This window comes from Sapajus apella, unplaced genomic scaffold (assembly GCF_009761245.1).
Source record: "Sapajus apella isolate SASKATOON/1434 unplaced genomic scaffold, GSC_monkey_1.0 scaffold17, whole genome shotgun sequence".
In the NCBI taxonomy this organism is placed as follows: Eukaryota; Metazoa; Chordata; class Mammalia; order Primates; family Cebidae; genus Sapajus; species Sapajus apella.
Genome location: NW_022436957.1, coordinates 27,133,632 through 27,151,636, shown reverse-complemented (window position 1 = coordinate 27,151,636; position 18,005 = coordinate 27,133,632). Strand labels below are relative to the sequence as shown.

Genomic DNA, 18,005 nt, shown 5'->3' with positions numbered 1-18,005 from the left:
GCTGCCCTCCACCCTTGAGTAGACCCTGGTTTCTGTTGTTCCCTTCTTTGTGTTCATGTGAACTTAGTGTTTAGCTCCCGCTTATAAGTGAGAACATATGGTATTTGGTTTTCTGTTCCTATGTTATTTCACCTAAGATAATGGCCTCCAGGTCCATCCATGTTGCTGCAACGAACATAATCTCATTCTTTTTTCTGGCTGCACTGTATTCCCTGGTGTATATGTACTGCATTTTCTATATCCACTCTACCATTGATGAACATTTAGGTTGATTCTATATCTTTGCTATTGTGAATAGCGCGGCAATGAACACATGGGCGCGTGTGTCTTTATGGTAGAATGATTTATATTCCTTTGGGCACATACCTAGTCATGGGATCCCTTGGTTGAATGATAGTTCAGTTTTGAGGTCTTTGAAACATCTACAAACAGCTTTCCACAGTGGTTGAACTAATTTACACTCCTACCAAGAGTGTATAAGCCTTCCTTTTTCTCTACAACCTCATCAGCATCTGTTATTTTTTGACTTTTTAAAGGCCATTCTAACTGGTATAAGATGGCATCTCATTGTGATTTTGATTTGCATTTCTCTGATTATTAGTTATGTTGAGAATTTTTTCATATGCTTGTTGGCCACATGTATGGCTTATTTTGAAAATTGTCTGTTCATGTCCTTTGCCCACTTTTTAATGGGATTATTTGGTTTTTGCTTGCAAATTTGTTTAAATTCCTTACAGATTCTCATATTAGGCCTTTGTCAGATGCTTAGTTTGCAAGTATTTTCTCCCATTCTGTGTGTTGTCTGTTTATTCAGTTCATAGTTTATTTTGCTGTGCTTCTGCTCTTTAGTTTAATTAGATTCCATTCATGAATTTTTGTTTTTGTTGAAGTCCTCATGGCATCTTAACCATAAAATCTTTCCCAGGCCTGTCTCCAGAATGGTATTCCCTAAGTTTTCTTCAAGGATTGTTTGATCCTGTCATCATGTTGTTAGCTGGTTATTTTGTAGACTTGATTATGTAGGTGCTTTCCAGTGTCAGTGGACTTTGTACTGAAGTATGTGTTGTGGTGGCTGGTAACAGGCATTTATTTTCATATTTAGCACTCCCCTAAGGGCCTCATGTAAGCCAGATCTCATGGTAACAAGTTCCCTTAGCATTGTCTTGTCTGAAAAATATTTTATTTCTTCTTTACTTATAAAGCTTAGTTTGGTTAGATATTAAATTCTTGGTTGGAGTTTATTTTCCATAAGAATGCTGAATATAAGTTCTCAATTTGTTCTGGCTCATAGCATTTCTGCTGTAAAGTCCTCTGTTAGCCTGATGGTGTTCCCTTTGTAGGTGTCCTGCATTTTCTGTCTAGATGCCTTTAATATTTTTTTAACCTTTACAGTTCAATTTACTACATAGAAATCATTTGGGTTTTATGATAGACTGGACAAGGAAAATGTGGCACATATACACCATGGAATGCTATGCAGCCATAAAAAATGAGTTAGTGTCCTTTGTAGGGACATGGATGAATCTGGAAACCATCATTCTCAGCAAACCGACACAAGAACAGAAAATCAAATACCATGTGTTCTCACTCATAGGTGGGTGTTGAACAATGAGAAAACATGAACACAGGGAGGGAAGCATCACACACTGGGGTCTGTTGGTGGGGACTACTGGAGGGACAGTGTGGGGCAAGGAGTTGAGAAGAGATAAATGCCAGATATGGGTGACGGGGATAGAGGCAGCAAACCACATTGCCATGTATCTAGCTATGCAACAATCCTGCATGTTGTGCACACATACCCCAGAACCTAAAGTCCAATAAAATATATTTTTTAAAAAAAGAAATCGAGTTTTATATTTTCAGTTAACTTTTAAACTGAGATTTTAATATTGTAATAAAAACTTCACATTAATTCAGAACATTTTAGCATACCAAATTAAATACATAGTTTCACATTTCAGATTTATGGCAATCAGTCTTCAAATACAATACAGGCATTTCTTAAAATTACTCTATCATTCACATGTGGTATTTGCAACTCTGAGTTCTTTCACATAGAACAGCTCTCCTGCTGATATGGTTAAGTTGATATGCCATGAATTTGAAAGCCTATCCCTTTAATATTTTTTCTTTCATGTTGACCTTGGAGAATCTGATAACTATGTGTCTTGGGGATAGTCATCTTGTATAGTATCTCACATGGGTTCTCTGGATTTCCTGAATTTGAATGTTGGCCTCTCAAGCAAGTTTGGGAAAATTTGTAGACAGTATCCTCTAATATGTTTTCCCAATTGTTTGCTTTCTCTCCCTCTCTTTCAAGGATGCCAATAAGTCGTACATTTGTTCTCTAGATAATCTCATATTTCCTATTTGTTCATTTTTTTTTGTCTGAGTTAATTTGAAGAACTAATCTTCAGGCTGTGAGACTCTTTCCCCAGCTTGGTCTTTTCTGCTGTTAATACTTGCGATTGTATTATGAAATTCTTATAGTCTGTTTCTCAGCTATATCAGATCAGTTTTCTTTTCTTCAAATGGCCATTTTATCTGTCAGCTCCTATGTTGTTTTTTTGTATTCCTTAGATTCCTTAGATCTGGTTTTTACTTTCTCCTGAATCTCAATGATCTTTATTCCTATCCAGATTCTGAATTATCTGTCTGTCATTCCAGCCATTTCAGCCTGGTTAAGAACCATTGCTTGGAAGCTAGTGCAGTTGTTTGGAGGTAAGAAGACACTCTGACTTTTAGAGTTGCCAGGGTTCTTGCACTGGTTCTCTCTTATCTGTGTAGGCTGATGTCCCTTTAATCTTTGAAGTTGCTTTTCTTTGGTTGAAACTTTTGCTTTTGTCTTCCTTGGTGCCCTTGGGGTTTTTTATTGTGGTATAAAGTGGATTCAGCCCACTGGCTTTGATTCTGGAAGCTTCCTGGTTACCTAGGCTCAACTCAGCACCCCTGGGCTGCAAGCTCTAACACTGGAGGGCTGAAACCAGGCCCTGGCTGTGTTCTTTGGCCCCTCAAAGTTAGGAAGTTGCTGCATCGAAGGCACTGAGGTGTCTTGCTCTATTGCCCAGGGTGGATCTTGACTCACTGCAACCTCTGTCTCCCAGGTTTGAGCGATTCTCCTGCCTCAGCCTCCTGAGCAGCTGGGTTTACAGGTGTGTGCCACCACACCCAGCTAATTTTTGTAATTTTAGTGGTGACAGGATTTTGTCATATTGGCCAGGCTGATGTTGAACTCCTGATATCAGGTGATCCGCCTGCCCCGGCCTCCCAAAATGCTGGGATTATAGGTATGAGCCACCGTGCCAAGACCATAGTATCTGTTCTAAGCATTCTTTTCTGGTTTTATTAATATCATTGTCTTCATTTGATATTTAGTCAATAGTTACTAAGTGTCAGTTATGTGTTAGTTATTATACTGGAAACAGTGTTTTCTCCATCTCCTTTAATCCAGTGATTTGAACATTTTTATTCCATTCCAATATCTGTCCCACATATCTTACTGTATGTAGGACATTTCTTACTCAAATGTCTGGCAAACGACATAAATTCAATATGACCCAAATAGGCCATTTTTTATACCAAGTCTTTATTTCCAATCCTGCTATTCGTCACAGCACCATCTTTTCTGTGAGAGAGTTCAGATCATATAGTAATTGCTAAATCTCCCTCTTATTTGCCTCACTTTCAAGCTCATTTTTAAGATCTGTAGATTTTGCCTCTCTAATTCTTTATGTCCTTTCCTTTCTCACTAGTCCCCTTACTACCACTCTAATTCATGCTCTTAAGGTCTTTTACCCTCCTCCACTCCTTCCTGCCCACGAGTGGCTCCAATGGAACTTTCAATTTTCCATTTAAATTAAGCTTACTAAAACATAGCTTAGATTGTAACTACAATGCAAATTCCATGAAAGAGCAAAGATTTCATATCCTTTATTCACTTGTATATACACATTGTCCAAGACAGTGTGTAGCACATGAAAGCTGCTCAATAAATATTTGTCAGTGAATGAAAGTAATATATGGCTCCCCTCTTCAAACAAACACCTTTTATGACTTCAAAGGCCTTCAGAATACTCTACAGACTCTTTCACCTGACTGTCCACAATTGGCCCTGAGTCTTGTTTCCAATATTATTTCTTTTACTTCTCCATGCACCTTCAACTCCTACTAAAATGAACAGCTAGCCAGCTTACTTCTGTGTCTCTCGATGACCTTGATTTTTGTCTTCAGGTTCCTTTTCTTCATCTCAGCTTACCCAAATACCTACTTTTCAAGGAAAACCATATTCAAATCTTCCCTTGTTCCCTGAGCCCCCAAGCTGGAAGACATCTTGTCTCCATCTCAATTCCTATAGGCATTTCTCTGCACTTTAAATGATGTTTAGTACTTCTGACATTGTATTAGAGAGAGGCTAGGGTGGCTAGCGTTTAATAGTGTGAGCTTCAAAGCCCAACTGCGTGAGTTTAAATCGTGATTCTGGTGCTTGCTGACCATAGACACATTTCTTAATTGCTCTCAGATTACAGAACATAAATCAAAAGTAATGACAACTACATCTTCAGGTTGTTGTGAGGGTAATGCAAATTAATGTACTGAAGTGCATGAAACAGTTTCTAGCACATGGTCAGCACCCAATAAACATATCTAATATTATGTTATTACTATTTTCACATTTATTTTTCTGTATATATAGTATGTAATTTTATGTCAGTTATTTATAAATAAACTGTGGTATTGTTTATTTCGCTATCACCTTTAATGCACAATTCTCATTTGATTTGTGTGAGAAATTACTTAAAAAGAAATAGATGTATAAATGAAACTATGCTTGAAATATTGGTTACTCTAAATGTTGAATATCCATTTTGTTTAAAGAAAGCTTCAATTATTAATCTTCAAAAAATTTGAGTCATTAAACATTAATATTGACTCATTTTTGAAAAGTTGTTTAAAGTATTGGGGTATAAGCAAGGCTTAACATCTTCATTCCTGATAACAAATATACTGAACATTGTAAGATATATATTTTGTCTTTCATAATCACCTCCTTAGGAAAATACATTGGCATGCCCCCTGTATTTTCAGACACAAAAGTCAGACACCAAAGTTGAGATTCCCTGAAACACACTTTGGTAAAAGGAGTTTCTTTTTCCTAAACACCCTGAGTAACATAGAAAATCACACCAATGACTGATAGATATGTTAATAAAATGAATAAAGTTTTAAATGCATATCATGGGGCAATGGTACTGAAGACGTTGAGAAGACTGGAACTCTTTGCCAGCTTTCTTTGATCTCCATTAGAACCTGGACAAGATCCACATAATTTCAGACCACCTTTTCCAAACAAGAATTGAAAAGGTCAGAAAAAGTTTGACCATAGGAAAATGCAAAGCATTTTGTGTCACTTGCTGCTCCTCCCTTCCTCTAACCTTGAATAATTTTTTAGGGTTATTGGTCTTTGGGAGCAGACTTTCCAGGCAAAAAATAGATCTTCCTCTATGTGATAGGCAACAATCACTAGCACCCTGTTGGGCAATTCTGAAAGTGTAAATTGAGGGGATCAAAAAAAGAATCTTAAGTTCTTTAAATTATTTTTAAGATGAACTACAGTAGTGTCTCTCTTGTGGCTTTTGTAATTCTGATAATAAAACATTCCAGGTATTAGTCAAAGATTAATGGTAGTCAAAATAATTTAGGTTATCAGCATGTGATTTTCATTCCACATGAGGTCCATTTGCAGTTTACATGGTTTTCTAAATTACATTAAAATAAAATGTCAGAAAGTTCACTTTTTTTCATGTTTAACAGCATCAATCTTTAAAGAAAAGTTATTGCACAAAGGTCTGTGCATAAATCAGCCATTCTCCATAGAGGTAAAAGGAGTCATTAGACCTGGTTATGAGAGAGCTTCATGAATGTAGGAGACATAAATCATTTCCCACTGGAGATCATATTAGTCTAGATTGAAGAATGTCTATTTTTTGATAGTGAGAAAGCAACAAATTACTTTTGTTTGCTCCTGAGTCTGTGGTTGTCCTTGAGAGGTCTGTTAGTATATTGACTATCCAATATTAGCATTACTGTATAATGATTTACAGTGATCTGAGTTATATAAATATAATCTTTCAGTTCTCTAAAGATTTTAGTTGTTTTTTCTCTCTAGTATCTATTCACCTCAAACACCTTTGAAAATATATTATTCTCTGGGAGTTACGAAGAAAGTTATTCTCTGCAGGAAGCAGCATTTCACTTGCTCTCAGGAGCCAGTCACATTTCACTTCAATCCTTTACTCTCAATTCAACAATTCAATATTGGATTAAATTCAAGGCTATGACCCCAAATAGAATGAGACCTGGATATTTATGAACCACTTGACCAGACATTCTTCCCAATGATTTACTCCATCAATCCTATTTTTAGTTTTTACTGTAGTTTTATAAATGTTTGGAAAAGGGTTGTGCATTGCAGTTTTAAAAACTGTAATGAGTAGAGATAGCTTTTTCACCTGGTATGGCAAATTATTGATTCCCCTTTGGAGTGGAAAACCATTGCTTTTATTTGGATGCAACCATTGGATTGATTAGGCAACCCTAAATTTATTTCTCATCCATGACATGAAAGAAATTTTGAAATTCATGCAATGTATGTGTGTAATGGAAAAATGTATTTTTTGAGTGGACTCCTGAATGTGACTTTTAAGAAGAGCTGTTAAGAAGTGGGATCTTCTGCAGAACAGTAAAGAGGGATGAAAATATAAAAGTTGATAAGATATAGAACTACCCCAAAAGAGGAATTAATAGTGGTGGCACTTGAGACAGAAGGACAGAGAGACCTAATCAAGGAAGGAAGAACTATATTACAATAAAGAAGGTGAGTACAAAGTCCTTTAGTCACCCAGGAGAAAGGGCACCTTCTGTATCCCTTATAAGGAAGATCAGAGAAGGTATTCTAGTTAACTTTTGCTATGTAACAAGCCATCCCAAAACTTCATAGCTTCAGTAACACTTAGTTGTTTGGCTCATGAATCTACAATTTGGTCAAAGCTCAGTGTGGCTTGCTTATCTCCGCTTCAGTTTATATAACTTGGTAGATTGCCTGATGCTGGAGGAATCACTTCCAAGAAGCCTCACTCACATGCCTGGCAAATAGGTGCTGGCTGTCAGTTATTCTTCATGTGGGCCTCTCCATGGAGCACTTAGGGCTTTTTCACAGTGTAAGGGATGAGTACCAAGACCAATAAACCTAAGGAACAAGAAGTTAAGCTGCAAGCTTCTCAAGGCCTCCCCTAAAAACAAGAATAGTTTTGCTTCTCCAATATTCTATTTGTCAATCAGTGACAGAGCTCTGATTCATGGGAATGGGACATAAACTCCACCTTTCCATGGAGAAGTATCAAAAAGTTTTGACCCCATTGATTTAAAGCTGCCATACGGGGTTTCTTGGAAATGACACTGAGCTGAATGAGTACTAAACGGCAAGTAGGCATAATCCCAGTCAAGAGAAGTTATCTTTACTCAGAATACCCTTTCTCTCCTTGTCTACCTGGAAAATGTTTCATGCCTCAACTCTTGGCCAAAAGCCTACCTCTTCTCGAAAGCATTACCTGGCCTTGCCTCTAAGTGTACAATTGGAGATATATCAGTATACTGATGTTTTAAAAACTTTAAGCTTTTTTCTACAATAAAACATAAACTTCCCTTCTTAAGAGCTGCAAAATGCTCATGACAGTAACTATATAAATTAAATTTAAATCTTAATCACAATAAATATCTCTTGAATAGCAAATAGATGCTTATATTTCACTTCTTTATTTGCTTTTCTTTGTCTATGGTTTGCCCCCAAGGCGTTTGATAATAATCAGGTTGCACGTATACCAGTTTGTACCAAGGAATATTTAGAATATACCTGTTAATAACCTTATTTGCATAGCTCAACTAATCTGGGCACAATGCAGCCTTAAGAAAATCTTTGATTTTCTCAGTTTAATTCATCTCTCTTCTCTTCCCCTCCTCTCTTGCATATTTCCTATTTTTTTCTTTTCAAGTGACTTTCAGCTAGGTAGAAAATACATTTCACATCAGTATGCCTGCCTCCAGACTTTATCTATTTCATTCACCCAGGAATGTCCTTTCTGAATTCTTTCTCTCATTTAGCAGCTATCTATTGAAATTGAGCAAATGATAGAAATTCATTTCTGAAAGAGCAAGAATAGCCTCTTGAGCAAGAAGTTAAAAGAATTCAGCAAATCAAAACATGAGCTAATATGGGTGCATCTTAGAGGCATTATGCTAAATGAAATAAACCAGACACAAAAAGAAACAATGTTGTATTATTCTACTTGCATGAGCTACCTACAATAGTCAAATTTATACAGACATAAAGTTGAAGGAGGTTACCAGGAACTGGAGGAAGAAGAGAATGAGGGCTTATTTTTTTTTTCCCGATTTATTTATTTTATTGTATTTTAGGTTTTGGGGTACATGTGAAGAACATGCAAAATTGTTGCATAGGAACACACGTGGCAGTGTGATTTGCTGCCTTCCTCCCCATCACCTACATCTGGCATTTCTCCCCCTGCTATCCCCCCCCAGCTCCCCACCCCCCACCATCCCTCCCCTATTTCCCCCCAACTGACCCCAGTGTGTAGTGCTCCCCTCCCTGTGTCCATGTGCTCTCATCGTTCAACACCCGCCTATGAGTGAGAACATGCGGTGTTTGATCTTCTGCTCTTCTGTCAGTTTGCTGAGAGTGATGGTTTCCAGGTTCATCCATGTCCCCACAAAGGACCCAAACTCATCGTTTTTGATGGCTGCATAATATTCCATGGTGTATATGTGCCACATTTTCCCTATCCAGTCTATCGTCGATGGGCATTTGGGTTGGTTCCAGGTCCTTGCTATTGTAAACAGTGCTGCAATGAACATTCGTGTACACGTGTCCTTATAGTAGAAGGATTTGTAATCCTTTGGATATATACCCAGTAATGGGATTGCTGGGTCAAATGGAATTTCTATTTCTATGCCGTTGAGGAATCGCCACACTGTCTTCCACAATGGTTGAACTAATTTACACTCCCACCAACAGTGTAAAAGTGTTCCTACTTCTCCACATCCTCTCCAGCATCTGCTGTCTCCAGATTTTTTAATGTTCGCCATTCTTACCGGCGTGAGATGGTATCTCAATGTAGTTTTGATTTGCATTTCTCTTATGACCAGTGATGATGAGCATTTTTTCATATGTTTGTTGGCCTCATGTATGTCTTCTTTTGTAAAGTGTCTGTTCATATCCTTTGCCCACTTTTGAATGGGCTTGTTAGTTTTTTTCTTGTAAATCTGCTTTAGTTCTTTGTAAATTTTGGATATCAGCCCTTTGTCAGATGGGTAAACTGCAAAAATTTTTTCCCAATCTGTTGGTTGCCGATTCACTCTAATGATTGTTTCTTTTGCTGTGCAGAAGCTGTGGAGTTTGATTAGGTCCCATTTGTCTATTTTGGCTTTTGTTGTCAATGCTTTTGGTGTTTTGGTCATGAAGTCCTTGCCTACACCTACGTCCTGAACGGTTTTGCCTAGATTTTCTTCTAGGGTTTTTATGGTGTTAGGTCTTATGTTTAAGTCTTTAATCCATCTGGAGTTAATTTTAGTGTAAGGTGTCAGGAAGGGGTCCAGTTTCTGCTTTCTGCACACGGCTAGCCAGCTTTCCCAACACCATTTATTGAACAGGGAATCCTTTCCCCATTGCTTGTTTTTGTCTGGTTTGTCAAAGATCAGATGGTTGTAGATATGTTGTGTTGCCTCCGAGACCTCTGTTCTGTTCCATTGGTCTATATCTCTGTTTTGGTACCAGTACCATGCTGTTTTGATTGCTGTAGCCTTGTAGTATAGTTTGAAGTCCGGTAGTGTGATGCCCCCCGCTTTGTTCTTTTTGCTTAGAATTGACTTGGCTATGCGGGCTCTCTTTTGGTTCCATATGAAGTTTAAGGTGGTTTTTTCCATTTCTGCGAAGAAGGTCATTGGTAGCTTGGTGGGGATAGCATTGAACCTGTAAATTACTTTGGGCAGTATGGCCATTTTCACGATATTGATTCTTCCTAACCATGAACATGGAATGTTTCTCCATCTGTTTGTGTCCTCTCTTATTTCGTTGAGCAGTGGCTTGTAGTTCTCCTTGAAGAGGTCCTTTACATTCCTTGTTAGTTGTATTCCTAGGTATTTTATTCTCTGTGTGGCAATTGTGAATGGAAGTTTGTTCTTGATTTGGCTCTCTTTAAGTCTGTTATTGGTGTATAGGAATGCATGTGATTTTTGCACATTGATTTTGTATCCTGAGACTTTGCTGAACTTGCTTATCAGTTTCAGGAGGTTTGGGGCTGAGACGATGGGGTCTTCTAGATATACAATCATGTCGTCTGCAAATAAAGACAATTTGACTTCCTCCTTTCCTATTTGAATGCCCTTTATTTCTTTTTCTTGCCTGATTGCTCTGGCTAGAACTTCTAATACTATATTGAATAGGAGTGGTGAGAGAGGGCATCCTTGTCTGGTGCCACATTTCAAGGGGAATGCTTCCAGTTTTTGCCCATTCAGTATGATATTGGCTGTTGGTTTGTCATAAATAGCTTTTATTATTTTGAGATACGTTCCATTGATACCTAGCTTATTGAGTGTTTTTAGCATAAAGGGCTGTTGAATTTTGTCAAAGGCCTTCTCTGCATCAATTGAGATAATCATGTGGTTTTTGTCTTTGGTTCTGTTTATGTGGTGAATTACGTTTATAGACTTGCGTATGTTGAACCAGCCTTGCATCCCCAGGATGAAGCCTACTTGATCATGGTGGATAAGCTTTTTGATGTGCTGTTGCAATCGGCTTGTCAGTATTTTATTGAAGATTTTTGCATCTATGTTCATCATGGCTATTGGCCTGTAGTTTTCTTTTCTTGTTGAGTCTCTGCCGGGTTTTGGAATCAGGATGATGTTGGTGTCATAAAATGATTTGGGAAGAATTCCCTCTTTTTGTATTGTTTGGAATAGTTTCAGAAGAAATGGTACCAGCTCCTCTTTGTATGTCTGGTAGAATTCAGCTGTGAACCCATCTGGACCTGGGCTTTTTTTGGGTAGTAAGCTCTTAATTGCTGCCTCAACTTCAGACCTTGTTATGGGTCTGTTCAGGGTTTCGGCTTCTTCCTGGTTTAGGCTTGGCAGGAGGCAAGTGTCCAGGAATTTATCCATTTCTTCCAGGTTTATTAGTTTGTGTGCATAGAGTTGTTTGTAATAATCTCTGATGATGGTTTGAATTTCTGTGGAATCTGTGGTGATATCCCCTTTATCGTTTTTTATTGCATCAATTTGGTTATTCTCTCTTTTCTTTTTTATTAATCTGGCTAGAGGTCTGTCTATTTTGTTGATCTTTTCAAAAAACCAGCTCCTGGATTTATTGATTTTTTGAAGGGTTTTTTGTGTCTCTATCTCCTTCAGTTCTGCTCTGATCTTAGCTATTTCTTGTCTTCTGCTAGACTTTGAGTTTTTTTGATCTTGCTCCTCTAACTCTTTCAGTTTTGACGATAGGGTGTCAATTTTTGATCTCTCCTTGCTTCTCATGTGGGCACTTATTGCTGTATATTTTCCTCTAGAGACTGCTTTAAATGTGTCCCAGAGATTCTGGTATGTTGTGTCTTCCTTCTCGTTGGTTTCGAAGAACATCTTTATTTCTGCCTTCATTTCATTGTTTATCCAGTCAACATTCAAGAGCAAGTTGTTCAGTTTCCATGAAGCTGTGCGGCTCTGAGTTAGTTTTTGAATTCTGAGTTCTAACTTGATTGCACTGTGGTCTGAGAGACTGTTTGTTACGATTTCCATTCTTTTGCATTTGCTGAGGAGTGATTTACTCCCAATTATGTGGTCAATTTTAGAGTAGGTGTGATGTGGTGCTGAGAAGAATGTATATTCTGTGGATTTGGGGTGGAGAGTTCTGTAAATGTCTATTAGGTTTGCTTGGTCCAGGTCTGAGTTCAAGTCCTGGATATCCTTGTTAATTTTCTGTCTGGTTGATCTGTCTAATGTTGACAATGGGGTGTTAAAGTCTCCCACTATAATTGTGTGGGAGTCTATGTCTCTTTGTAAGTCATTAAGAACTTGCCTTATGTATCTGGGTGCTCCTGTATTGGGTGCATGTATATTTAGGATCGTTAGCTCTTCTTGTTGCATTGATCCTTTTACCATTATGTAATGTCCCTCTTTGTCTCTTATGATCTTTGTTGCTTTAAAGTCTAATTTATCAGAGATGAGAATTGCAACTCCTGCTTTTTTTTGCTCTCCATTTGCTTGGTAAATCTTCCTCCATCCCTTTATTTTGAGCCTTTGTGAATCCTTGCATATGAGATGGGTTTCCTGGATACAGCACAACGATGGGTTTTGTCTTTTTATCCAATTTGCCAGTCTGTGTCTTTTGATTGGGGCATTTAGTCCATTTACATTTAGGGTTAATATTGTTATGTGTGAATTTGATACTGCCATTTTGGTGCTAGCTGGCTGTTTTGCCCTTTAGTTGAGCTGGTACTTGTTGTTCCTTTAAATGTGTAGAGCCTCTTTCAGGAGCTCTCATAGAGCTGGCCTGGTGGTGACGAAATCTCTGAGTACTTGCATGTTCCCAAAGGATTTTATTTTTCCTTCACTTATGAAGCTTAGTTTGGCTGGATAGGAGATTCTGGGTTGAAAGTTCTTTTCTTTAAGGATGTTGAATATTGGCCCCCATTCTCTTCTGGCTTGTAGGGTTTCTGCTGAGAGATCTGCTGTGAGTCTGATGGGCTTCCCTTTGTGGGTAACCCGACCTTTCTCTCTGGCTGCCGTTAGTATTTTCTCCTTCATTTCAACCCTGGTGAATCTGACGATTATGTGCCTTGGGGTTGCTCTTCTTGACGAATATCTTTGTGGTGTTCTCTGTATTTCCTGGACTTGAATGTTTGCCTGCCTTGCTAGGTTGGGGAAGTTTTCCTGGATAATATCCTGAAGAGTATTTTCCAGCTTGGATTCATTCTCTTCGTCGCATTGGGGTACGCCTATCAAACGTAGGTTAGGTCTTTTCACATAGTCCCACATTTCTTGGAGACTTTGTTCATTCCTTTTTACCCTTTTTTCTCCAGTCTTGCCTTCCCGTTTTATTTCATTGAGTTGATCTTCGACCTCTGATATCCTTTCTTCTGCTTGGTCCATTCGGCTGTTGATACTTGTGCATGCTTCACGAAGTTCTCGTGTTGCGTTTTTCAGCTCCATCAATTCACTTATACTCCTTTCTATTTTGTCCATTCTTGTTAGCATTTCGTCAAATCTTTTTTCAAGGTTCTTAGTTTCTTTGCAATTGGTTAGGACATGTTCTTTAAGTTCACAGAAGTTTCTTACTACCCACCTTCTGAACTCTGATTCTGTCATTTCATCACACTCGTTCTCCATCCAACCTTGTTCCCTTGCTGGCGAGGAGTTGTGATCCCTTTTAGGAGGAGAGGTGTTCTGGTTTCGGGTGTTTTCATCCTTTTGCGCCGGTTTCTTCCCATCTTTAAGGATTTATTCACCTGTCGACTTTGTAGTTGCTGGCTTTCAGATTGGGTCTCAAATCTTTCAGATTGACGTTCTGTTTGTTGATGATGAGGTTATTTCTGTTTCTTGGTTTTCCTTCTGACAGTCTGGCCCCCCTGCTGTAGGTCTGCTGAGGTTCACTCCAGGCCCTGCTTGCCTGGGGTTCACCTGCAGCAGCTGCTGAGCAGCAAGGGTTGTTACCAGTTTTCTTCTTCTGCTATCTTTGTCCCAGAAGGATACCCGCCTAGTGTCAGTCTGATCTCTCTTTTATGAGGTGTCTTTTTGGATATATAGGGGTCAGGGAGCTGCTTGAGGAGACGGTCTCTTCTTTATAGGAGCTCAAATGGTGAGCTGCCAGCTCTGTTGTTCATTCAGAGCTGCTAGGCAGGTACTTTTAGGTCTGCTGCAGCAGAACTCATAAACTGCTTTTTGTTCCCAGGTGGTCTGTCCCAGGGATTTAGGGCTTTATGAGTTTCCGTTATGCTGCCGCCTTCTTTTTTTTTTTTCCTTCAGACGTGCCCAGCCCAGCAAGGAGGCAGCCTAGTCACTGTCGGCCTATAGCAGCTTTGCTGAGCTGCTGTGGGCTCCGCCCCGCTGCTGAGTGAACTTCCCTGCAGTCCTGTTTATATGGGTGTAGTTAGAACTGCTTTGGCGATGGTGGCCCGCCTCTGTTGGGGCGGAGTCTCTGCTGTGGCGGGTTGCCTTGGCAACGGCGGGCTGCCTCAGCAATGGCGGGTTGCCTTGGCAACGGCGGGCTGCCTCAGTAATGGCGGACGCCCCTCCCCCACAGAGCTGGACCGTCCGGGGCTCAGCTGTGCTTGCTGTGAAACTCTCAATCCAGAGTTTCTGGTTGCAGTTCTTTTGTGGGGGTGGGACCAGCTGAGCCTGATCGCCTGGCTCCCTGCCTCAGAGCCTTTTTTAATTTGGTGTTCCAGTCGCCTGTTGAAGAGGCGCCGGGGTCTGTTTGTTTTCCCCTGCGGCCACTCACTGCGCTGGCTTAAACAGCGGCACTGAGGTTTGTGGCGCTTTTTTTTTCTTTTGCCCTGGAATCTACTGTCCTGGTTCTCTGCTCAGTCTCCTTTTTGAACCAGCGTATGGGCGACTTCCCGTGGCTCCAATCGCCAGTCTAAAGGGCCCCCAGACCTGTGTATTTTGTACGGAGAACCGCGGCTCCGGGGCGCCAACAAAGCAGCCGCGCGGGGCAAAGCAGCGGCGCACAGCCGCGCTGGCCGAAACAGCCACGCTGGCGACCGTGGAGCACCTCTGCCCGGGAATTTCCTAGTCTGTGGGCAATAAAAACACAGCATCCACTCACCCTCTGCGCTTTCACTGGGAGCTGCAATCCTGAGCTGTTCCTAAACGGCCATCTTGGATCATCCAGCCAGGGCTTATTGTTTAATGAGTACCTGAGTTTTAGTTTGGGATGATGAAAACGTTCTGGAGATGAATAGTGGTGACAGTTCAACAATAATATGAATGTGCTTAAGAGTACTCAACTGTATACTTAAAAATGGTCAAGATGATGATAGCTTGTATATCCTGATGTGACTATTACACATTGTATGCCTATATCAAAATATCTCAGGTACCCTGTAAATATATGCACCTACTATGTACCCATAAACAATTTTTAATGGTTAAAATAGCCAGGCATTTTGTGAGTCACATCTGTAATCCCAGAACTGTGGGAGGCTAAAGGAGGAGGATCACTTGAGCTCAGGAGTTCAAGACCAGCTTGGGCAGCATGGCAAGTCCCCATTTCTACAAAGAATGAAAAAATCAGCTGGGGGTAGTAGCGCATGCTTGTGGTCCCAGATGCTCTGGAGGCTGAGGCAGAAGGATTCCTTGAACCCAGGAACTGGAGGCAGCAGTGAATGCCACTGCAACTCAGCAGGGTCGAGATTATGACTCAAAAGGAAATGGTTAAAGTGGTCAATTTTATGTTATGTATATTTTGCCACAGTACAAAAATGGAGAAAAGTATATGTGCTTTGAAGTCTCCTTAAAAGGTCACAGCTTCTTTAGCTAACAGACTCTGAAAGATTCAATTAATAGAAGTATTAAGATATTTAAAGAATACAAAATATCTTATTTTAAGTCAAGAAGTTAGGATGCTGTTCCTAAACACTAGCGTGTGTGATCCTGGGGAAGTCAGTGCTGTTGGAAATCTCAGGTTGATCTTCTGAAAAATTATGGCTCTAAGCAAGTTTCTCTAAGTTTACATACCACAGATGCCATCTTTACTTGGAAACTTTATTAAAAATGCATTATGTCAGAAGCTCTCTGGGGATGGGTCGTGAAATCTGCATATTTAAAGAGCACTTAGGTAGTTCTTGTGCCCACTTAAATTTGAGAACCACTAGACCAGATGCTTTGATTATGGCCCTTTCAGCTCTGAAATTTGAAAAAAAAAAAAAAACCATTCTGTAAGACAGAGTCTCTTTATGCTTTTGCAGGAGAAAGAAATGAAGAAAATAATTCTTTCTGCTCGTGTTGGAGTATTTTTTTTCATTTTGTATCCCCATCTCCAAAGGCTAGCTAATCAAGAATAGTATTGTTTATTCCTCCTACTGTTTTGAAGATACAAAAGGAAAAGCTAAGCCAAATGGTAACTAAAGATTTCCATTACCATTTTCATGTTTTTCCCTTTGCATAAAAACTGCCCATGTCTCCATTGGAGCCATGATCACTAGTATGATGTTATACTCTAATGGCTCATGACATTGAATTGTATCTTAGCATAACATGACCAAATTATAATATCAAAATAAAAAATTCTTTTTTCAGGTTGAATCCCTAACTTAATCCAATTATAATACTGGATGAATTTTTCACAATCATGTCTCAGCCTTGACTTAGTGAATCCTCTCTTTGTCATAAAAATGCATTTTGTTAAACAGGGTCTTCATTATAATCAGTTTCTCAAAAGTAATGTTAGTCAAGACAGGGAAAAATATTTTGTTTTGATTTGATTTGGAATGTGTATTTGTGTTGACTGTACTGAAATAGATTCTGTCTGAAACTCTATATAAGATAAAAAGAGCACAAGAGTGGTCAGAGAGTTATTACCCACTCTGACTTATTGTGAATGGATTATCTAAGTATCCTCTAAAAGGCACAACTCCTTCAGGTATATTTTACTAATTAGTAATATTCTAGCCAAATTTGTGTCTTGGAGACACAAATTTGCATCTGTAATATTGTGTTCAGTATTCTTTTATACATAGGCTTAAGTAATAAAGTTTGTCATCCTTGGTTAGTTCTAGCAAAGAAGATGATTTTATTCTGAAACAGGTTTTTTGTTGTGTTGTTTTAGTTATTTGAACTTTTTTCTTGAATACGTATTTCTTTGCACATAAAATATATTGTCTTATGAATGTGGTTAAAATGGAAAATAATTAGTTGATTTTAGAGAGACAGAGACAGAAGGAAAAGAGAAGTGTGAAGGGGAGAGGGAGGATGGGAAGGACGGAGGGAGGAACAAGAGAGGGGAAAATGGGAAGGAGACAGAGAGGGAGAGAGAGAGAGAGAGATTGAGAAATAAGCAAGAGAAAAATGCCAATCATATGCTTTGCTGGTGTGTAAAGTCTGATAACCCAAGATTGAGAGGACTACTCTGGCCTAGTAAAACGAAGGAAAGACAAATATGGTAGAATGTTCTCCTGGTGCTTCACCAGACGTGACACCAAAAGTCTTAGAGAAATCATGGCAGCATTTGGGCTACATAAAACTCAAGCTGTCGACCTACCATGTGAGAATTTCAAAATGAGTTTGGATAGGAGCTTAGGAGTTTAAATCCAATAACATATACAAGAGTGATCATGCCAAGATTGCACATAGAAAGCAAATTAGTCCTCTAATAGAGATGCCAATTTGAAATTCACCCTCTGAGCAGGTTTTTAAGCACACTCTTCTTTACTTTTCTATTTACAAAAATGGAACACCACCAGAAAAACAAGAATTTGAAAGATGAGATGAGAAAAGAAAGTCGTAATTGGAAACAGGCAGAATGTATACACGCATACACACACTCATACACACACATGCATGCACAGGTGGTGACAGAGTAGTTTGCCTACATGTTGTATCTGATGGAGAAGACTTTTTGCTCTGGTTGTCTTACAGGAAGTAGCTAAACCTCATGATGTAAAATATTTTCTCTTATATTGGAAAAGAAAATAATTTTCCCAAACTCCTTAGGGGCAGTGTTGTATTATGATTCTCATATAGTATATGCTCTTCAAAAAAGTACCTCCATGGTTCAGTGAGACTAGACTCATGAGTCAAATAGCATGCTCTGCTCTCTGTACTAGACATTTCATCAGTCTGTCTATACTCGCTCTCTGTACTAGACATTTCATCAGTCTGTCTATACTCACAACCACTGTTAAAGGATTACCTTCAGTAAAATATGTGTTTTAATTCCTTATACAATA

General features: G+C 39.1%; 1 protein-coding gene across 13 annotated transcripts in view; it reads left to right on the top strand.

The window, feature by feature from the left end:
• DMD (dystrophin) overlaps positions 1–18,005 on the top strand; it is a 2,282,798-nt gene that overhangs the window by 1,751,123 nt on the left and 513,670 nt on the right. The gene's annotated exons all lie outside the window — the stretch shown is intronic.